The sequence below is a fragment of the Pteropus alecto genome, unplaced genomic scaffold, assembly GCF_000325575.1.
Source record: "Pteropus alecto unplaced genomic scaffold, ASM32557v1 scaffold20, whole genome shotgun sequence".
Lineage (NCBI taxonomy): Eukaryota > Metazoa > Chordata > Mammalia > Chiroptera > Pteropodidae > Pteropus > Pteropus alecto.
The window spans coordinates 47,885,634-47,909,466 of record NW_006436298.1 but is presented as its reverse complement, the minus strand read 5'-3'; the positions used below and the strand labels follow the sequence as shown (position 1 = coordinate 47,909,466).

Here is a 23,833-nt window from a genome sequence, read left to right as displayed (position 1 = left end):
TGTTAGTCATTCATGTCTTAATAAAATTACCCAGTTTTTTTATATACTCTTTTTTTCTTTAAGTGAAATAATTATATTATCAAATAGAACAAAAGAGTAATCCTTAACTTTGTATTTTTATGATTTGAGTTTTCCCTAAAATATGTAACCATAGTGAAAATCATTTTTTTCTTACACGTGATAGGGAAAAATATTTTAAATTCTGAAAGTTAAAAGTGATTTGAATTCTTATTTTATTTAAGAAGCGAGGGATCAACTGACCTACATAGAAACTTTAGAATAGAGAAAAGAAAAGAAAATTTAAATAATAAAGTATTTACTTTGGTTCCATATTACAGCTAGTTCAGAAGAAGACAGTGCAGGGTAGAAACATGTAGAGAAAATGGAAATACAGAAACGGGGCAGGGAAGAGCAGGATAGAGGACGGCCAAGAACAAAGGGAAAGGCAAAGTTCAATATACAATATTGCTGGTCTCTGAGTCCCCTGATCTCGCCCTGCCCAGTGTTCAGGGTTACTGCCTGGCCCCCACCCTTTCCACAGCCCTCAGGCCTGTCCTGGGCTTCCTCTTGCCCCAAATCCAAACTTCGATTATTACATCTCCAAATGTCTACCCACCCTAAACATATACAATATGTTTACATCAAATATACACAATATGTTTTCTTCTTTTTTCTTGTTTGTTTTTTATTTCTCAGCTGATTCCTTCCTTTCATCAAAGTTAAATAACTTCTATCACAGGCATAAATTTTACAGTCACAAAACCCAGAGGTACAAACATAAAACTCCCTTTATTTCTTCAAAGGTGACTTAGCTTACAAGCTCCCATTTCCACAGAAGGAAAACTACCTAACTTTGCCAATTCAAAGAAAACTCAGGCATTTCTAGGACTTTTTTTCCTTTCGATTTCTTTGGGTAAATATGAGGTCAATATGAAATTCACACTTTTTCATATTTCCTCTGTTCTTTCCACCAATCCTCTAAATTTGGTGGTGCAAGGTAATAATTATAAGAGTGGAGCAGTTCATGCTGCAGAGAAGGGAGAGCTCAACCTAGAGAAGAAGATAGTGAAATGGTCATGTAATACCCAATAACAATACACGTGAGTTTTCTGAAAGTGTTATGGTAATACAGAGCGAATATAAAGAAGCAGAGAGAGAGAGGACAAAAGCATAAACTCAGCCAGAAGGAGCCAGAGAAAGCTTCTGAGAGGAAGTGAGTTTTAAGTTTTAGCTTCAAGGGTGAGTAAGAGTTCGTTTAAGAAGATGGAGAAGGAAGTCTGAGGCATTTGCTACAGCACAGAATCAAAACTACATGTGAAGTCCAAATGGGTCTGTTGTGTATAACGAAGTTTTATTGGACACAGCCACACTCATTTGTTTACGTATTACCAACAGCTACTTTCATGCTACAACATCAGAGTTAAATAGTTTCGACAGAAACTGCACGGCTGACAAAGGCTAAAACATTTACTATCCAGCCCTTTCCATAAAATGTTTGCTGACCCTGCTCCAGCCTACTTAAGTGATATACACACCTCTTCAAAAGAAAAAGTTCTCATAAACCTGAAGGGCCACATGGATATTTTCAGTACATTGCTGTTTAGACCTGTACAAACCTACAACTAGGTATAAGCACGTTATGATTATAGCTCTTATGCAACTATAAAAATTTACGTATTAAATTTAAACTAACAAATTGACAGTATTAATTCGATGTGACAGATGTCATTTGTACGAAAACAGATTTTTACTCCTGACATCAGACTATCCTAGTACAAGTTCTTTTGAATTCAGTAACTTATACCACTTGGGCCACAGTTTTACTTATTTGAACTAAGGTAACACCTTTGTTAATATAACAAAAGATAGTGACTTAACTGAACTTGATCTGTCACAGATGCTTCATTTTGGGGTACAAAGTCCCTCTGTCTTGTGTGTGTGTTGGGGGGAGGGGTTATTGATAATTATAGTAACACCCATTGGTACAATAAAAACACAAATGCATATGCAAGCATTGAAACCAATTGTCAGCACACAGTTCTAAGGCAACCATTCAGGTGATCCACAATTGCTCACATTTTTTAAATGTCTACATGAGATCATAATGATTTGAAAAATATCACAGACAGCTGCATATCCTGAATTACTGCTAAGCTATTGAACAAATCTAGCTGATATCTATTGTGGCAACAAGAAAAACTAAAAACAACTGATCCAAACTAGGTGAATTTGAGACATAGCAATGAATAAGAGAGAAGAGGACACATATGAGAATATTCAGTGTACTCTTTGGACAAGACTCTAACATTGAATGGTCATGGGAAGGAAGGAACGTGAGTGCAGACTTGGGAATGACTCCCCGGTTTCTGGCCTGGGTATGTGTAGTCAATGAGGTGAGTAACACAGAAGAGGTAAAAGTTAGGGAGGAAAAGACAATAAGTTCGTTGGGCATGTTGAAATTAAGGCACCTTTGAGACTAAGTCTTTATCCTGAATGAAGTTAAGTATATCAGACTGTACAGTCATGAGTGAGGACTGGCTTGGATATAAAAATTTGAGAACTGAAAATAAGTGGTTGTTGAAGTATATATAGAGAGAGATGAGATGGTCCACACAGAGAAATAGAAAGTGAGAGAAGAGGAAAGCACGAAAAGATGCTTAATAAAGAAATGTTAGCGGTGGATCACTCATACTGAGATTAGGTGGCCCCAAGAACATGGTAAGCTTTACTGAGTAGAAATATAGGAGGGTCCTGGGGGCCGTTAGAGGCGACTATATAATTAACTACACAGATACATCCAGAAATACAATCAATTCAGGATGATCTATGCTAATGAAGTAAATTATAATATGCACAATATGAAGTACCAATACAAAAATCACATACACAGAAGAGAGAAGAGTTTGCAAAAGATTTACTTATGTTTGCTAAAATTTGATTTGCTCTCCCAGAAAGGATACTAACTTGAAACAAAGGGGCAAAATGGTATGAAATATGGCAGTCACTGCTAAGTGCCTACTCAATATCCATTCCCCTTCTTCTTTATTAGCAAATCTTAATTTTTGTCAGAGTAGCAATGTGTCCAATAGAAAACTGCATTGCCCAGCTTCCTTTGCACCCACAATGGCCACATGACACAGTCTGAGCCAACAAAATTTAGGTAAAAGTCAAAAGAACTTCTGGGAAGTCTCTTTAAAAGGCAGATAGATTCAGTTGACTGGATTCTTTGTCCTTACCTTTCTTCCTGCCTAGGAACATGTTACAGGTGGATCATCCATATTGTGATTAGGGGGTCCCAAGAACACAGTAAAGTTTACTGAGTGGAAATAGTGGAGGTCCTGAGGCTTCATGGAATCCCAATATCAGCCCTTGACTCTGTCCTTCCAAATGTAAGTAAGAAAAATAAGACCTCTAATTTTTTAAGTCACTGTTTTCTAGGTTTCTGTTACTTGAGGCCTAGTGCAATTTCTACCAATCCAAAAGCCCTATTGGAAAATGGTCTTAAGTAAAATCTTCCCTTACATCGCCTTCAAAGTTAATATAATGTCTGGGAAAGAAACAGAGTTGCAACAGGAAGACCCTGAACCCTGTGACCAGGGCCACCTACTTCAGCCCTCGATTAAACAAAGTGAGGGGAAAACAGAGGTGTGCGGCCAGAAGGTCAGTCGGCCATGTTAAATGGGTTCCCTGTAAGACTATGTCCACCAAATCTCCAAATTCTAGCATCTTCCACCATGTTTTTTCTTTTTACTTTGCATTTTTTCCTCCATCCTTAACCTAATAGAAGAAAAAAAGTGAACAATAAATATAAATAGTATTATTCCTAATCATCAGTGGCTTCTCATTGTCCACCCAATCAAATATATGGAGGATAATTTATCGAGCTATTAATCTATGCTTTTTATTGCCAGTGTTTTCCTCCCCTGTTTTAAGCAAGTAGCCAGTTTATTGCTTCCTTACTGCAGGGACTTTTGTGGAAGAAGCTTAAAAGCAAACTCCCTACTATCCCTGCCTGCTGTTTGGTCCTGAAGTAGATTATGCTGGAGGAGGGAGGAAGAAGCTGATGCAGCAAAGGAGAGAATAGAGTGTTGCCCTATCCTAGAAATTCATGGTGGTTTCCACAAGCAGCAGACACCCATGTCCTACTCCTGACAGGACATGGGAGAGAAGCCAGGGCCTCCGAGGGACATGACCGTAGTGAACCCAAGGAGGCTGCACTCCAGGCAGTATGGGTTCCACATGAAGAAAGATTCCTGCAGCCCCAAAAGAGCACAGAAGCAGAACCACTGACATTTAAGGGTCTGTGACAGCTTTGACAGTAGGACTACCATGACGAGGAAAAATTAGGGGTAAGTTCCTCTGTTTCTCAAGGAACCACAAAAGTCTCTGAGATACTGAGGGAGATATATGTATTTTTAAAGTCCTCAAACGATGAACTGGATTTACTTTCAGCAAGGTGGGATGAAGGTTCAGAGGAATATTTTGCACACTGCAGTTTGCGATTGACAAGTTATTCCCACTTCCAATACCAATTCCTTCTACTGGAGTCTGAGCCTCAACAGCACAGTCTCCCAGCCTGGTGCTCCAGACATTGACCTTTCTTCTGCATGGATCCTGCATGGATCCTACGCTCCACTGACTAGGCTTTCCTGCCTCTCTTTCTGCTTGGCATTTTCTGCCCTTGCACAAAGTGCATTTACTCATTCATTAAGTCAGTACTCATATTTTCTATCCTCAAACACTTTTCCTTCACAAAACCCTCCCTGATCCTGAAATTATAGGTCATAATTTTCTTCTTTACATGTCCAAATTAATGGTGTATACTTCTCTTGGGACATTTACCCTATACTATTTTGAGCTACAGTCTCCTACCTGTTCCCCAACTACATACACTTTTAAACATTTTTACTGAACATCTACTATGCACTCTGAGAACAATGACTATTTATCTCCCAAGTATCTAGCATATTTACATATATGCTGTACTTTGTGAGGATCTACTGCTTCCTGGCCACTGGAACACTAAACTAACCATGGGCCTGTCCTCAGGGTTCCTGAGGGCTACGTGTTATGGTCAAGGCTTACAGGCTTGAACACAATAAATTTTCTGTATTTGTTGACATTAATTTTTAGCATTTTAAAGCTGCCTTCAGCTATTTATAGAAAATTTAAGCAAAATGGAGAGGATAATCTTGTTGAGGAGTGAGCTTCCTGATACTTCAGAGTATCCCACCCAGACTTAGGGTGTGGTGGCAGGGGGTGGACAACGTTGCACTCACTAAAAATATAAAATAGCAAGCAAAACTTAAACATGTGATTTAGTCATTTCCATTTTGAAAATATATAAGGTGCTTTTTGTTTTCAAGGCAAATGTGTAAATAAAAATATTACCCCTTATTCGAAATCCATGAAAAATGCTGAGATGAAGGAACTGTTGTCCAAAAGCACTTTCTCTTCTCAGGGCTTGCTTCCTTAGCCGTTCATTCTTTTCTGCTGTCACTGCTGCTTTGGAATTTGCTGTTATATGTAATAAGACTCTGTCACAAATATTTGTGGATACATCAAGAAATAGTCACTGGAGATCTTGACACAGACAATCCCTGATCTGCCTTCCCACACTCATCCTGCGTTCAGGCTCTCTCCTACCAATTGCCCATTTTTCTGACCTTGCTACTCACTGGGGGCAAAATTTCTGCTTTCAAACTCCCAAGTATGTCACAAATCTTATATCTCAGTGAGTTGTAAAGGAAAGAACATTGACTTGGAATCAAAAGCCTGAACTTATTTGGTCATTTATTCATTCAAAAAGTATTTTTAAGCATGTTCTATGTGTCAGGTATTGGTCTAAATTTTGGAAAACACAGACGAACAAGACAGTAAGGTCTCTGCCATCAAAAAACTTAAATTCATTCTAATGGAGAAAAACAATAAACAAGTACATGATAATCGAGATGTTTACAGATAGTGGTAAATGCCATGAAAGAAAGAAATGGGGTAATGTGATAGATAAGAACTGTAGCGGGTACTTGTAATAAGTCTATCAGAGAAGGCTTTTCTCATATTTAAGCAGAGACTTGGCGAATGGGAAGGTGCTAGCCAGATTCCAAGGAAAAACTTTTCAGGCACTGATCCTGAGATGAGAAAGAGTTTAATGGGTCCAAGACACAGAAAGGAGGCCAACGTGGCAAGAGACAGCCAGCAGGATGGAGCAGGACCCTATGTAAGGTCAGAAGAAAAGGATTAGTTCACAGAGGGCCTAGAGGCCACGGTGAGGGGTCTAGATTTTAATCTAAGATTATGGGAAGTATTTGATGTGCTTTAAGCAGAAGAGTGACAGATTCCATTTTTTAAAGATGACTATGGTTAGTGGGCAAAGAGGGGAATTAGAAATGCTAATTAAGAGACTACTGCATAAATCCAAAAGAGAGAAGAGAAAGGATTCAATACTTTAGAGTTGGACCTTGCTGAACTTAAAAGTGGATTTCTTGTATAAGGTGAAGGTGAGTCATCAAGATGTCATCTGGGTTTTTGGCTAGAAGACTTGAGTAGACAGTGGTGGCCTTTACCGAGCTGGGAAAGCATTCTGAGCCTACCTTGCCTGGCCCTGGGCAATTTGGTCTCTTTACCTTTGAAATGAAAATATTAAGAGATGTAATAGATGGCCCCAGATACTACTTCAGCACTAAAATATCATAGTTCTATTGGGTAAGTAGGACATGATGTTTTTTTCTTGCTTCCTGTTAGGACTAGCACAAACTTTGGAACAACAGAGGGTGGGAGCTCCAAAAAGTGCCCACAAAGCTCCACAAAGCCAATGACTTTGGCAAATAAACTCTCTGTGCCTCAGTCTTCTCATCTGGAAAATGGGACCATGAAACTGAGTTGCTTCACTGGGCTGCTTTCCTAACAGACTTTTCCTTTCCTAATAGACTCGACACTTGTCCCTTCTCTTCTTTCATTCACTTCATTTTGTAAATTTCTCGAGGCAGTGAGCTCTCTTTATGTCTGAGGATGAACTACGAGATTAGGTAGTTCACCTGTGCGCTCCCTATGATAGTCACTCTGCCCTGGACCTCTCTGCCTTCTCATCTGGAAGTTGGGTATTGAAGGGGAGGGTGATGTGGTCAGCTCCAAGTCTGTGGACTCCAAGTTATCAACACTAGGGTTTCAGTGTTCAAGCTTAGCTTTGACTTATTCACCTTTGACTTATTCTGCCTTCTAGCTCCAACTTTCTTTGCAATGAATGGGGCTTCAAGAATTGGGTCTGAGAAGAAAATGTGATAGAATGCTGCAGGCTGCTGGTAAGAGAGATTTTATGTCCTGAAACCCTATGCCTTTTTGCTATTGATGACCGTATTAGTTGACATTCTGAGAACAAGATAGGCACACTACAAGTAGGGATATGATGGTCTTATCTGCTGCCAACACCATGTTTTCAGTTAGCAAAAACTAAAATTATAACCACCACAAAACTTTACTGATGAATGATCCCCTTTGTTTTTGATTTATGCCTCTCTTTTGCATTTACATAATTCATCCATTTTTCCTTTCAGGAAAAAACCCAAGAGTCAGGCAAAAAGACATGTTTTTTAAAGGTGTCTTGCTATCCAGACAGAAACCCAGGTTATCTCTGTAGTTTCTGCTATGGCAGCTAGAGGGCAGTGCAATTCTCCCTCCACCTTCCAGTAGCCTCATGCGTTTCCTCCCATCCCTCTTCCAGCTAAGGGCAAAGGGGAAGAGACACAATGGAGAGAAATATGCACACATACCAAAAGGGTAAAGGGGGAAGTGACTCGAAAATAAACAAGCAATGTGAAGTTCACAGATAGTATATCCTGGTCTTGCTTCTTCCTCACTCACATAGCATTAGCTGCTTTCACACCCATCTAGCATGCAATTCACCTTTCCTCAGCCTGTTCTACATTCTCTCCCTACACCCAGTTCTTCAAATTCTTCAAACATGAGCTCACCTCAGCCTCACCCTTGTATCTCATACACAAACTCACTAAGCACCTCCCTGAATACACAGACAAGCCTCCCTCTCTTTCTTCCTCTCCAGCTTAGTGCTGGCCCCTGAGGCCCTGTGAGGTGCTCTGACGAGGAGGTCTCGAGGTCTCGGTATGACAATAAGAAAGAGCCTAATTCCTGAGAGGGTGGCTGCTGGAGGGCTGCCCAGCCCCATAGGCAGGGAGGGTATAACTGGTGAGTGGCTATTCATATAAACTGATAGAGCTAAATGCATGAGTCCCCAAGGTGCCACCACAAGTCACAGAAGAAACAGGAGCAGCTGGTTTTTGTGGGCAGGGCCAGGCAGGAAACTAGAGCAAGGATAAGAGAAGCCACAGTAACATCATCTTAAATTTGCAGAGAGCATTGTGCTTTCCAAAACTCAGGCACAAAGGCCCTGGTATATCTGATATTTCATGTAAGGAGGGCATGTGTTACAATCTCCTCTTTATAGGCAAGAAAACTCAGCCCATATGAAGATTAAGCCCCCTGTTCCCATCAGACTGATGTGCATGATACATGATACATGTATATGATAGAGTTAGGCTAGATTCCACTGCTAGGGAGAGCACTTTCCTCAAAACATCAATGACCTGTATAAAAATCACATATCAGGAGCACACTTACCATGTAGGACAGCATCCCTGATAGGGTTCAGCAAGGTGATGACTGCTCGCCATCTCAACTACATTAGACCCCTACTAAGTCCCTTTTGTATGTCCAGGTGCTCCATGGGAGGGGCAAGAAAAGAGATCACGGCTAAGGCCCCGAAGAAAGAAAAGGTGAGAGCTTCAACACCCTCTCCACTACAAGCTCTGTTGGGTACTAACTTCTCAAGAGAGGTTTGAAAGCTGGGTTGGCCTCCTTATGGAATGGAGAGTCCTTATTGCCAGAATATTATAACTTCAAGAGCTCACGATGAGGAGACTACAGCCCAACAACCAGAGATTTTTGCCTCAGGAAGCTTATTTCTTTGCAACTCAAAGAGAGAATGTTTTAATAGCCTCCCTTTCCTTCCCCCTACAATTTTAATGAAGAGAAAGAAAAGATCAATAATGAAAGCTATCTTAGTGGTAACTTATGATTTAGAATGAGAAAGGAATGTTTTGGTTTTGGTTTAAATTGACTTTCCTTTTCTAAAGCATTCCTTTCAAAAAATTAATGGGAGGCAAGGTGAGGCATTGCATACTCTGTATTTTTATATCCACTCTAGTAGATTTTAACCCAATGTTTTGAACTTCTCTATAACCCAGATCTAGCTGCCCTGCTTCAAGTTCTACATTAGTAAAAATCAAATTGTAGCTTCTGCATCTATCACAAATATGTTATATGTATTGATGAAGTAACCTACTATCAGGCCATATTTACCATATGGCTAAAACTAAACTATACTTCTCTAAGATGTCAATACCTGTGACTTTAGGACACTTCCTGAAACTACCTATGAGAGTCTGAAAGTTTATAGTCTAAAATAAATAAATAACTTGAAAGCTGAGAACCAAAGTACATGTTAATGGTGACGTCAGTCATGAAGTTTGTTCACAGATAGAGATAATAGTTCTTCTTTTCCATGAAGAAAGGTTTAATCTGAGAATATATTCAAGCAATTTGACTACTTGCTAATCTCTCAGATTTACCATAGATTCTTATGAATTGGTCTCTTGAAGATTTACACTTCAAGATGGCACACCGAGCATGTGTGTTTATTTCCACTCCCTCACAAAAATCGCGTGGCATTTATGGTAAAGAAATACAGTATGAATAAGTCATGACACCACTGTGACTAGCAGGAAGAATATCGCTGAGAAATATATTTTGATAAATTTCTTGGCAACAGGAAAGAAGATGGGACCATATTACTAGATAAACCCGCGTGAAGAAAGGTGAGACCCAGAACACATTTGGAAGATGGCTACAGCAGAGGTGGGAGCCATTCTTCATGCCAGAGTCCTAGGATACCCTAAATGTGTAGATGACAAGAAACAAGAATAGAAGTAGGATGCAAAGCAATAGTTAGTGTAATTAAGTAAAAGACTATTTATGAACTATCTGGTGCAGGTAGCTCTTCCTCCCCATTCCTATCCCCTACATCGAAGCAATTAGAGGCTATGGAATTTGAGCAGCAGAATGACTGCCTTCCTACTTCACACCCATATGCCCTAAAGGAAAACTTTCCTATCAGTATGTCCCACCCACAGAGTTCACAGTCAGACCCCAGGGCTCCAACGGTCAGTAGAGAGGTTTGTAAGAGAATAAATCCACACCACAGCAGGAGAAACCTATGACAGGAATCTATAGGATTGATCATTAACACTCAAAGAAATCTACAGGAGAGAGATTTGAGAAAGAACTCAAGGGAACTTTTTAGGTTGATATAACTATTCTCTATCTTGATTATGGTTGTAGGAACATAACTGTATACACATATCGAAATTCATTCAACTGCACATCTTTAAAGGGTGAATTTTCTTTTGTATAAATTATGCCCCTGATGAATCTGAACTTAAAAAAAGAGCACAAACCGTGAACAGAAACAAGGTTAAAGCTGTCGACATCTGACTTGGTCTGCAGCAACTGGACAGTTGTCCACTTGCCTAACAACTCAGAGGAATGACAAATGGAAAGGTGGGCTCCATTTTAGTGAAGATATTAAACTAGCCTTATCAATTTAGAAGGAGAAAAGAGAGAAAGTCCTATGTAAACGAAGTACATACCACGTACCAGACATTGTGAGGGCCTTATTTTACTTAATTCACAACATAGTGGATCTAACGACCTAGGAAAATGTAAAAGAAGCTTTTTATAAAAAAGAAACAACCAGAATACAAGACAACATTGCTGGAAATTAAAAATATGCTTACTTTCTTTTTTTACATGTAATAGAAGGGCTGAAAAATAAAATCAAGGCAATTTACTAACATATCTGGTCCAGGTAGCTAAACAAAAAAAGAAAGAAATCAAAGATATGAAAGAAAAGTTAAAATTATAGAGGATCATATAAGAAGTCCTACATCCAGCTAACTGCCAAAGGGAAAGAACTGAAAAAAATGCGCAAGAGAAAATAAACAGCAGTTGATGAATAGATAAACAAAATATGGTTTATACAAACAATGCAATATTATGAATCCATTCATAAGAAAGGATGAGGTACTGATATATGCTACGACATGGATGAATCTTGAAACTATTATGCTAAATGAAAGAAACCATACACAAAAGGCCACATATTGGATGATTCCACTTAAATGAAAATATTGATAATAGACAAAGCCATAGAGACAGAAAGTAGATTAGTGGTTGCCAGAGGCTGGGGAAAAGAGGCAAAGGGGAATGACTAATAACGGTTATAGGGTTTCTTTTGAGGATGATGTAAATATTCTGAAACTAGACAGTGGTTATGGTTGCACAACTTAGTGAATATACCAAAAAATTCTTTTTAATCATGTGCTTTAAAAGGGTGAATTTTATGGTAAGTGAATTAGATGTTAATTTAAAAAAAAAATAGGATAAAATTCTCTAGAACTCAAAAAAAAAAGAAAAAAAATCATAAGATTTAAGAAAAAAGAATCATAAGATTTAGTGAGCAAACACATAGAGGCTCATTCCTAAATTCATCCTTGTGGAATTGAATGTCAAAAGGAGGGACGGGGGAGGCTGAAAAGGGATCAAGAAAAAGTTCATTTACAGAAAAATTAAAATAAAATAGGCATCAGACTTCTTATCTGCAATACTCCTAGAAAACAATGAACAATGTCTTTTCATAGTTCTGCAGGAATATGTTATTGATAGAATAGGAAGTCAGACACTTAAGAGAATATCTTCTAAGAAAGTACTTTCCATACAACAAATAGTATGATTAGAAGTTGTTATCTTAGTGATACATTTGTTTTCACCCTTTACGAGAAAAAAGTAAGGCAATTAGCAATTTAGGATGAAAAAAATCCTAGTTGTTCAAGAAACCAATGTTCAAATATGAACAACTAAAGTGTGGCATGATTTTGAAGAATTTGAGTGTAAATAAAGAGAATCCGACACCTGGAACATGCTCCCTTGAATAGTTTAGAAATATAGAATTGCATTCCCTTTTCTAGGAATTAAGCCACTTCGCTTGATTCTGAACTTAATAATATTTGGATAGTAAAAACATAAAAGTGATGTTTATTGATTTAGAACTATAAATGTAATGATAGAGGAAATGTAATAAATATGGGGAGGGAATCAAAGCTGAAGATAAATTTCTCATCTTTCAGAGTGGGGAGGCAATAAATACCATTAAAATAATATGTCTGGATTATTAGAATAGGCAAATTACTTTAAATTATAGTCATAACCATAGAGGACTAAAAACAGAAGCAATTAAAAGTGGTTTCCTCTGAGGAGGGCACTGGGAACTGGGATAACAGATGCTCATTTTTATTTAATGCCTATATATATTGTTCAACATTTTATTTTACTACATGCAAGTAAGACTTAATGAATTAAAACAATAGAGCAAGAACAAGTCTCAGGCCTATAAGTGTAACTGACTGTGATTGCTAGGAAGACTTCTAGCAGCAATATACAGAAAACTTGACTATGGCTTAAATTATTACACTTGTTATTTATTTAAAAAGAGATCCAGAGGTAGGCAGAGTGGTTTGGTGGCTTGATATTGTCTGAAAGGACCCAGGCTCTTTCTATCTTTCTGTTCTGCCACCCAAAGCACTGGATATGGTCTCTACTCATGATCCCAACAGGGCTGCTGAGCTTCAGGACCAGTTAATCTCACAACCACATCCAAAATCAGGCAGAGACACAAAGGACTAACTCCCACGTGAAATCCAGAAACCACTGTTTCCTCCCCTTTCAACCCATTCAATCCCCATTACTCTTATATTTCATTGGCCAGAATTAGGACAGCTCCCCGCCCTTAAACCCTTCACAGGCAAAAGTGTAGTTCACCATAATTGGCTTAGGCCAATCATATCTCATCATCTGGAGCTGAGCACATGGCTCCCTGAACAAAATCAGTGTTCTTTAACACTGTGATTTAACAAGGAGGATTGACCGTGGGATAGTCAATAACAAGGTCTACTAGGCTGACCAATTAACTAACCAATGATCACTTCTCATGAGATGACAACTGCCAACATTATCAGAAGCACAAAGCCTGGATTCTCTCGCGACAAAAGCCTATATAGTCACGAGTCCTTAGCCTTATGTTGATTTAATGTGTATTAATCTTTTGAGATAAAACCATTAGTTATGTGTTGGCATCTGCAAATTAACTGGCTTCTGGGGAGAAACTCTTGAGAGAAAAAAATCACATCACTGCATATTTCAAAGATTCAACATCAAAAATTTATCAAGTGTAAAAAGCCGGTCTGTTTGATACTCTTAAAATGATTAATTTTACAAATAGCTACTAGAATCAAGGCACATCTGACAACCTGAAGAATTAGAAGAGGAGGCAAACATTTTCCTTTCTGAATTAGGAAAAGTTAGTCCTATCATTTCCATTTTCCCTCCCTTGTATCATTTTAGTGTCTCTGGCATATTTCTTAAATCAAAGATTTTCCTGAGGATTCCATATATCACACAGTTATTGGCTCACTTTTCAGCAACTCTATCATGGCTGATTTACTAATATATCCTGTAGACATTCTGTGAAATCCATACAGTGAAAGCTCATAGCGCCTCATAATTCCTACCTATTTAAAGTTAAAGACTTAATGCATAGATGGGATCTGACATATGAGTGCTGCTCACCAGCTCACTGACAGAGCAGGTCTGAATAATTAGCACCAGCAGCTCTTCTTTCCAGATATTAATACCTTATATCATAAATGTCAAGCATAGCACAAAGAGGCAACTGGAAAACTGAAAGAGAAAGAAGCCCATAAATCATAGAGGTTTCACTCTATTTTCCTTCCATTTTAGTATCAGAAAATAAACCGAGGGTGGTGAGATTTAAAGTCTTGACCTCCTCTTACTTATTACATATCACTGTGCCTTCCCTAAAGCTGTACCCTAGAGGGAGGGCTGGATGGGGAGGAGACCGCTCAGCAGGGAAAGGATAATGCTGCATTTGGTGGGCAAGAGGAGTCAATGAAAAAACAAAACCTCGCAGCAGCGCTCTGGGCAATTCTGTGCCCTTTACCCATGACACCGTGCTGTGTGCATTTGGGACATAAAGACTGGGCAGTTGTAGAATACAGACCCCTGTGAGGGAAGTATTCCTATCTAAAAAATCTCAGCCCTTGCACCACTCAGTAGAGAAAGCAATCTCTTTTATGGTTGGAGAACAAGTGTGAGAATGACTGTTATAATAAATTTTAATGAACTTGCTGAAGACACCAGGCTCTAAATAAAAACCTCATTCAAACTAGGCAATCATTCTACAGTTAGCCAGGCTACATCCGACCCCACCTCCAGAAACAGGCATGACTCTTCTAACTGCAATCAGAGGAACTCTAATTTAGGGATGAGGAAGTCCCTCCTTCCAAAAAAATGCAACTATTCTATCTTTAGAGAACTTTGGCTATTAGCAGGTTCCTATTATACTGAGCTGAGTTCAGTCTCCCTGAAACTCCTGTCAGTGCATCTTATTTCCATCCTCTGGGGTCCCACTGAGAATTCTATCTTCTTTCTCTTCTGGAAATCTTTTGTGTATTTGAAAAGTGCTCTCTTAAACCTCCTATATCAAGCTGACCAGCTCCAGGCTCTTTAACCATTCCTCCTGTAAGAAAATCTTCACATTTCAGTGTCTCAACTGAATAAGGGGCAGTCTGCCAGTCCCTTATAAAGTGAATTCTCTTAAACAAGGAGTAAAACATGATAACAACAATGATGACAACAATGCTTATTACTGCTTGAGCACTTACCATATGCCAGGCACTGTTACACATTTTATATTCATTATCTTCTTCCATTCGTACAAAAATATCATGTAGCAACTGGTTTTATAATCCTCAGTTTATAATGAAGAAACTGAAACTTAAAGACATAAGTCACCACCCTCAGGTTCACACAGCCTGTACAGGGCAGAGCCAGAGCTCTTAGCCCCTGTATCATCTTATACTCCAGAGCCAGAACTATCACTTCCTTTATTCTAGACTCCTTGCTTTTATAAATGTGGCCAAAGATTGAATTTGCTATTTCTGTTGGCTCATTGAGTTTGTTCCCAAATCTGTATCTTTAGCCCAAATCACTCTCTTGGATTCTAGATTTATATCCAACTGCCTGCTACACATCAGCACTTGGACAACATCTGATTGCCTCAGATGCCACAGGTCTGAAATTGAATGTATCACCTTCTCTCCTAAATATGCTCCTCTCTTGATGTTCCCCCAAATCAGAAAATGGTTTCACTATCCTCTCAGTCATCTTGAGACAACTGAATGTCACTCTTGAATCCTCTCTCGCCCCCACCAGCCAAACCATTATTAAGTCCTTGATTTCTCTTCTGTATATTTTTTAGTGCTGCCCGCTTCTGTCTATCTGCACTGTCACTAGTGGAGGCCACCAATATCTCTCACCTCAGTGACAGTGACAGCCTCCTAACAGGTCTCCAGATCCTAGTTGTGCTCCTGCCTGCCTCTTTCCTTCTCTACATCGAAGCCAGTGGGGACATTTCAATATGCAAATCTAAGACTTTTTCATGGTGTTCCATCCCAGAAAAATACTATCCAAGCTCTTTAAGTGACTTGCAAAACCCTTCCAGACCTACTCCAATCTTACTTCTCCAATTTCATCTCTCATTATTCCCCCACCCTTTATATACAGCATTAACGAGCCTCCTATTCCTTCAAGTTTTACGCCATTTTACCTCCAGGCCATCACACATGCTGTTCCTTCTTACTGGAGCATTCTTTCTCTCTCCATTGTCTGGTAAGCCAACTCATACTCATTCTGCAGATTTTAATTTTAATGTCACTTTCTCAAGGTGAACGTCCCTTGAGATGTACATGTTAAAGTTATGTATTCCCTAGGATACTGCTTTTATTCTACCATTGTATGTGCCATTTTTTTCTTATTTAATTGTTTCCATAAGGAAAGGAATTATATCTATCTTGTTCATCATCAAATACCCAGCACTGAGCGAAGAAGGAGCTTGAAAAGTATTTGTTAAAGGAAGGAAAGAAAAAAGGAAGGAAAGAAGGAAGGAAGGAGGGAAGGAAGGAAGGACAGTTAAAATCCTGTTCAAACATGGTAAACCTAAGCATGTCTCCTTCGACATGTATGTATGAGGTTGATAGTCTGGACTCCAGATAGGTATCCCATTTATTCCTCACTAACCTTCCTATTGTTAAATTCACATCATCATTTCAGATTGTTGAGATGTTTTTGCATCCTGATTCTTTCTCTGCATATTAGCTATCACTGCCAATTTAACGTTACCTGAAATTTTTATTAGCATGCCTTCTATATTTTTATTAGGCAAAGACAGAGCCTAGTGACACCCATTAGACACTCTCCTCCATTAATTAGCACCCACTGGGAATGCTAATTCAATCAGGTTCAAATATTCTATATCTTTTCCCCCAAATTTACAAATATCATGGATAAACTGATCAAGAGCCTTGATGAAGTCCAAATAAAGATTACTATAATTCTCTAATCTCATGATTCTCAATTTTGAGGGGGCCCTATCACACTGACAGATAACATTCAGATAATATCCCCTAGGCGTTCTCAAGTTTTTGTGAAATTCCCAGAAGCGAAAACTTCACCTCTTTCGCTCTCATTAAAAATATCACATTGGAGAGCAAGTGAGCGACTGAGATGTAATGACAGATCTAGCAGGAATCCTGGCTATTCTGCAACTAAGGCTCAAACCTGTGCCTAGCGACTAGCCACTGGAGTGGTCACTCCCACCTCCACAGCATCTGTGCAGTGTGTGCTCAGGCAGTCAGTCCTGCCCTCTCCTCCAAAGAAGATGTAGATCCCTTCCCTCTGGCCCTGACTCTGCACGCCTCTCCTGACCCAAGCCCCTGCTGATCTCTAAACATACTGAGATGAAAAGAGCTATGTGGTTAAACGGATTCTATTAAAATTAGTAGAGACTAAAAAGTACAGGGAACTTTTACCTGGAAAACTGGATAGTCCTCCAAAACAATTATACTATTAAATAATGAATCACCCCACTGCTCTAGCTGGCAGCCTCTGAAGTCCTAGAATAGAATGAGGTTATGAACACTAATGTGGACTATGTCCACGAATGAAGCAGAGATCAGAGAGAGACCATCTGGAGCACAGCCTCCTGGTTGCAGGGTGTATCAAAGCAAGTGAAGCAGAGGAAATTTGTATGTTTTTCTGCTACAGGGAGCCCCCCTGAATGGTCGGTACTAGGCAAGCTGTCTGGAGCAGGGTCCTCAGAGAAAACCAGAAGTGGAATTCCCTAAGAGAAAGGCAACATGGAGTTGGAATATTGTAACATCCCATTTATAATATTCTAGGCTTTATGAACTAAGATTCTATCTTTACACTGGCTATAAGATCAGCAGCAAACAATGTTTGAGAAGAACACAGACAAAAACAGCCCAAGCACAGGGATGCCAGTTGTCTAGGCAGTGAGGGGAGGTAAATATGAGACTAGAATGAAGAAGGGCCAATGCCTGGTAATGGTGGGGACTTTTGATCCATTTAACTCAGAAATAAAAAAATTAAAGAAAACTTTAATCCACAAGCTCATGAGACGGGGGATATGAGAGGGTTATCTAGTTGTGGCAGATATCCTGAGTTGCCTCTCCAAATCAACTCCCCCCACCTCCTTGTAAAAGAACTCTGATTTTCTTTTAGGCAGAATACATTTTTACTCAGCTGAAGGATTATTTCCCAGCTTCCCCTTCAGTCAGCTTAGGCTGTAACTGGTTTTGGCCAATGAACTAAGTACAGAAGTGTTGTGTGCTGAGTTCAGGAAATCTTGTAAGGCAGTGGGTACATACTTTCTCTCACCTTTCTCCACCCTGCTGCTTAGAATAGGGAGATAATGGCTAGACCCAAGCAACCATCTTGGACTATGAGGTAGCCTGCAGATGGAAGCCATACACAGAATACAGCAAAACAAGTGCAGTTTCCTGAACCTGTTGCTGCAACACTAGCCTTGGATTGCCTTATCTTCAGGTTTCTTTTATGTGAGAGAGATATAATCTATCTTCTTTAAGATATTACTTTTCAGGGCATTGTTGCTTGCAGCCAAACCTCTAAATCAGCCCTGATTCCTCTTCTAAGTGTTCACAAACCACCTGGGCTCAGCCCCACTGTTTAGCTGCCCAGGCTTATCACGGGGGGATCTAGGCCAATTAGCTCAGATCTCACTCTTACAAGGGGCCTCAAATGTAGACTTTTAATCTAATCTTCAGATGAGAACAAATAGAGAAACTTTGTAGGGTTTCTGATGTTAAAGGCATTGATTTGCCTGATTTAACCAATATATACCACAATGTTTGAGCAAGGAAAGAGATGAGATAGGCCCATGCCTTAGTGGAGTTTTCAGTAACTGGGAAAAGTCCACGTGAGTAGGGACTTGGACCCCAGCCTCAGCCCTCACCAAGGACCCTCTGTGTTCTCATGCCTTGTTGAGATGCTTCTGCTTATCAGCACCTGCAGTCACAGCCTTCTAGGGGTAGGAAGCAGAGATCATTCTCAGGGGCTGTGGTCTGTAAGGCATTTCCTCTTGCAAAGAAGCCCAAGAGAAACTGGAGCCCTGCTAGCATCTACGGGGAAAAGATGCTGTGGGATCACTGTAGACCATGGGTTAAGACTCTCCTCCAGTTCCCCAATTCTATCTGACTCCTAACTCTGTGGCAACATCACTGTCAGATTGATGTCAGAGCCAGCGAGTCAAGCAGCCTTTCCTACTACCCAGCTCAGGGAATTACATATACCAAAAGATTGTTAACTCCAAGGAAAGAAAATATTGTCCTCCCCTGTGTTAGAAAGGCAAAATGTATATTCCCCTTCCTCTACCACCACCACCAAAATCTTAGTCCCCCTTACTAATACATTTAGCCCCATCACTATGACTTATCTAAACTTTTATAGTTCCAATTTGTTTCCTCTTGGGATGATAAGTTTCATGGCTTTATTACACATAATGTAAAGGAGCTGGCAGTTCCACTGAATTGTTTTAACTTCAATCATCAGGTTCAAGCCTAATAATGCAAACTTTTTAGTCAGGTCAACTACCGGGTCACCATAGCTACCAGTGCCAGTATTATTATTGAACTTGAACTACAGTCAATGTCCAGTTGTCACGTACAAAACGAGCCAAGCCTGGCTTTAGAGATTGAATGTCACTCATTCCTTTCTACCTTTGCGAGAACACTAGGGAGCCATTGTCTGGGCCCCTAGACTTGGCTATGTTACCATCACTTGGGAGATGAGACTGGAGATCACGCTAAAGAAATCGTTGCGAAATCATTTGGTACCACCTTCAACAAGGCAAGATCAATGTCATCTCAACACTCCTCTAGGCATCTGCTCTGGTTCCACATCGAAAGTTAAATTCTGCCTCTTCAAATCAAGTAGCAAAGTCTCTTTATCCAAATAGAATAAAGCAAGCTCATGGGCCACACCTGAGCTGTTCCAACTGTCAGGAGTAGAACTGAAGTCTCCCCTGGTGTGAACATCTATCCCTTCTGACTCATCTTGGGCTATTGCTTTTCTATGAACTTGAGCAATGTTGTCATCTCTTCAGGGGATGTCTGAACCCAAACAGATAAATTTCTGAATCCAAAGAGTAGCATAAGATTAAATGGAAGTATCTTTAAGGGGTTTCTAGATACTACAGGCATCTCAACTCTCTATATTTGAGCTTCATCCCTTTCTTTTATCCATTTTAACTGGGAAGTTATGAAATGTGTATTTAAGGGAGGAAACATTTGGTTTGGAATTTAAATATGTAAATTAAAACATTTTTTCCCAGGCTGCCTAGTTCTTATCTAATTGCAAATAGGTTTTTCTCTAGCTCTTACAAATTTTTGTCTGATACACATTACATTCAGAAATTCAGGCTGCTTTAGGACTGTTGTGACCATTCTGGAATGAGTCAATATTATTCGACTGGAAAAATTGATTCTAAAATATCAAGCAGGCATTGGTTTGGCCACACACTCAACTCATTCAGTCTGACAAGCAATAATCTATTCCCAGGCGTCGAGTATTGTCACTTTCAAGTCATTGGGTCCTTGCCATGTACTGTAAGCCTTATCCTGTGATTTATAGAGGCTTTTGATGGATTAATTTCTCCTAGTTAGTGAGTTTTCTGTTAGTGCTTCTCATGTATAAAGCCATCCACGTCATCTAACAAGTCCATTTGTCATTTGGTAAAAGATACCCAACACAGGTTCATGAGTTTGGGAAACCTACATAACCAACATCTCAATAAATTTGAAGCACAGGTGACCGTTAGAACTGATTATCTTCTGGAATTGCTGAATAGTTGATGGAAAGTTCTGCACTAGGGCCTCAGGGGGTCCTGCCTTCTACCTGGGACCTTAAAACCTAGATAGAAACACATCATTGTCAATACCATTGTCTGATGAGCTCAAAGAGTCGGTAGAACATAATATGGGCTCCTTAGCATGCTGTCCTCCTAGGATATTCCCAGCATTTTTCAGTAGGGCATTTTTCTTGAATATATGTGAAGGTCTTCTCTAATATCTCACCTATTTGTGGTTAGGTCCTCCTTTTAAGGGACATTTTGACTTCACTCTAAACTATAGTTTTTACTCTACACAACATCTGGAGGATATCAGGTATATCATGCACTGCCATTTTTAATAAAATCTTTTCAAGTTAACTGTGGTTAATTCACAGAAGTACCTATGTTTCATTTTCATTTTAAATATTTAAAAAGTATTCTCACTTGGCTCCTTCTAAGAAAAAAAAAGTTAAAAAAAAAAAAAAAAAACCACAACCATAAGAAAAAAAACAACCTGACTTAAAAAAAAAAAAAAATGGGCCAAAGATTTTAACAGATACCGCACCAAAGAAGATATACTAGGGTGGCTCCATAGTGTAGAGGTTGGCACGTCTGCTTTACATGCAGAAGGTCCTGGATTCGTGCCCCAGGTGGAGCTACAGACCATACCCCAGGTGCACCCGGCCTCGGGTGCCCCCTGGGCACGCCAGGCCCCCCAAGTGCCTCAGGTACGCCAGGCCCCGGGAGCGTGCTGCAAGCGTGTGGGGCGAGATGCCCTGCCTTCAGAGATCCAGTTCTTAAGGGGAGACAGCAACATCTGTAGGTCAGGAGTAGAAGTGGGGGAATTAAAGAGGGGGGAAATTTTTTTTTAAAAAAAGATATACTGATGGCAAACATGCATATTAAAAAAATCTCTACATTATATGTCATCGGGGGAAATGCAAATTAAAACAATAATGAGATACCACTACACACCTATTAGGGTGACCAAAATCCAGACTACGGACAACACCAAACGCTGGCACTGACGAAGGATGTAGAATGACAGGAACTCTCTTTCACTGCTGGTGGGAATGCAAAACGGCACAGCCACTTTAGAAGACAGTTTGGTGGTTTCTTGCAAAACTAAACATACTCCTACTATATGATTCAGCAACCATGCTCCTTGGTATTTATCCAGAGGAGCTGAAAACTTATGTCCACACAGACACCTGCACCTGGATGTTTTATAGCAGCTTTTTTCATAATTGCCAAAATTCGGAAGCAACCAAGATGTCCTTCAGTAGGTGAATGGATAAATAAACTGTGGTACTGCCAGGCAATGGAATATTATTCTGCACTAAAAAGAAATGAGCTATCAAACCATGAAAAGACACGGAGGAAACTTAAATGCATATAACTAAGTAAAAGAAGCCGATCTGCTAACTACATGACATTCTGAAAAAGGCAAACTGTAAAGACAGGAAAAAATCAGTGGTTGTCGGGGATTAGGGAAGCAGGTGGGATGAATAGGCAGAGCAGAGAGGATTTTTAGGGCAGTAAACTACTCTGTACTATAGTGATGGTACTATAGTGATGGATACCTGTAATTATACATTTGTCCAAACCCATAGAATGTACAACAGCAAGAGTGAACTCCAGTGTAAACTATGGACTTTGAATGATTCTATGTGTCAATGTAGGTTCATCAATTACAACAAATGCACTACTCTGATGGGGGATGTTAATAAAGGAAGAGGCTATGTATGTGTGGGGGCAGATGGTATATGGGAAATCTCTGCACGTTCCTCTCAATTTTGCTGGATGCTTAAGCTGCTCTAAAGGAACTGTCTTGAAAAAAAAAAAAAAAGCCAAAGGATGGTTGGAAACAGATTGATCTGAAAAAGTGGGAAAAGGGCACATACAGACTGAGACTGTCTGAATATTCTAGTTCCTCCAGTGCATTTCTGCATCCACTGGCAAGCATTCATTTGGTAAAATCCTGCTGGTTTTCAGTTTTTGCTTTGTCTTTTTATGAGCATAGCCTGAACACCCTGAGCCCACAAGATGAGTGATTAGGGAAGTGTCAAGTGGAGAGATGCTGCCAAGCCTTGCAAATGAGTTTGTAGTTAATGCCGATGCCAGTTTCCAGATGCTGTCAGATATATGAAGGACACTCCTTGAATGACAAGCTTTTAACCTTGCAGCTGGTCATTTATTTTTCTGATTAGGACAGGTCACTGTCTCAACTTCCAGGTGGTTGTTCACTGTGGGCAATAATGGCCTCTTGTTCACTAATGTCCACACTGTGCTGTGTGTTTCAGCTCATTACTGTGTGTGTGATCTTGCCTCTGAGTGCCAAATACTAGTGGATAATCACTTTGATTCTCTCTCTTTGTTGTGTTAGAGAAAAGCATAGAATATTTAAAATTCTAGCATTTACTGAGGGAAACAAAAATTGTGTGTGTATGTTTTAATAGAGCAAACTTGGAATCAGGGAGTTCCAAAATATAGAGCAAACCCACCCAACGACATGCACTTTTCAGAGTAAAATAAGGAATGATGGAACCCCAGGTAAAAACTATTCTTCAGAAATGTTTTATGTTAGCCAACAGAGCCCAAAGGGCCATATACGCCTACTTTACATTTAACACTTCCTTTGTTGTATTTATAATTTACTTGTTTTCTATCTCCCCATAACCCTTTCCCCATGTGAACTTTAGTAAAATCAGGGATTTTAGCAAAATCCTCAGTGGTGTGTACTTTCAGAATTGGGCAAAATCCCTTTATTATAGTACACTCTCAATAATTGTTTCATTCTCTCAACGAGAGAAAGCCATGACTGCTAAGCCTGGTGCATAATATGGTAAATGAGCTTAATGATGTGTGAATAAAACTATATTAAGAAAAAAGGGGTTTGTTTCCCTGGATTCAAAAGGAGAGAGAAAAAAACAATTTGGGGTGCTTCAGGGAGGCTGAAAAATCTGTACCAAGAGTTCTGGGATATTTTTTCTTCAAAGCCTTAAACAACATGAGAAAACTGAAGTTTCTTGGACAAAAGGCAAGCTCATGAATAATCCACTGGGACTGAGATCTCAGGTTGGTTTTATATTTACACATTATATCCAGAAGTTAAATTTTTTTTAACCAGCAAAGAACTAACCTTGCTTTGAAGGGGTGAGCTTGTGCCTTGGAGGGAAGGCACTCTTTTTTTTTTTCCATAACAACATGAAATCCAGTGTTCACTGCGGTTGTCATAACAACTGTTTTTAAATAAAATTTGTATTATTCATCAAATATTGGCATCCAAAATATGGTGCTACCTAAAAATTATTACCTATTCTTATCTCCATAAAACTGGCTTATATGACTGAGGAACAGAGAAGGTGGGATTCTATGTGATGGCAGAGAATTCTCGGTTAAGTCAGGAATTTCCAGGAA

General features: G+C 39.5%; 1 long non-coding RNA gene across 2 annotated transcripts in view; it reads right to left on the bottom strand.

Moving 5' to 3' along the window:
* LOC112480629 overlaps positions 1-23,833 on the bottom strand; it is a 141,582-nt gene that overhangs the window by 4,671 nt on the left and 113,078 nt on the right. The window contains exon 3 of one of the 2 annotated variants that reach the window (XR_003046712.1): positions 5,427-5,517. The exons of the other annotated variant lie outside the window; for it this stretch is intronic. This is a non-coding gene — a long non-coding RNA (uncharacterized LOC112480629). Of the gene's footprint in view, positions 1-5,426; positions 5,518-23,833 lie in introns of those variants that run through there. 2 annotated transcript variants of the gene reach the window in all.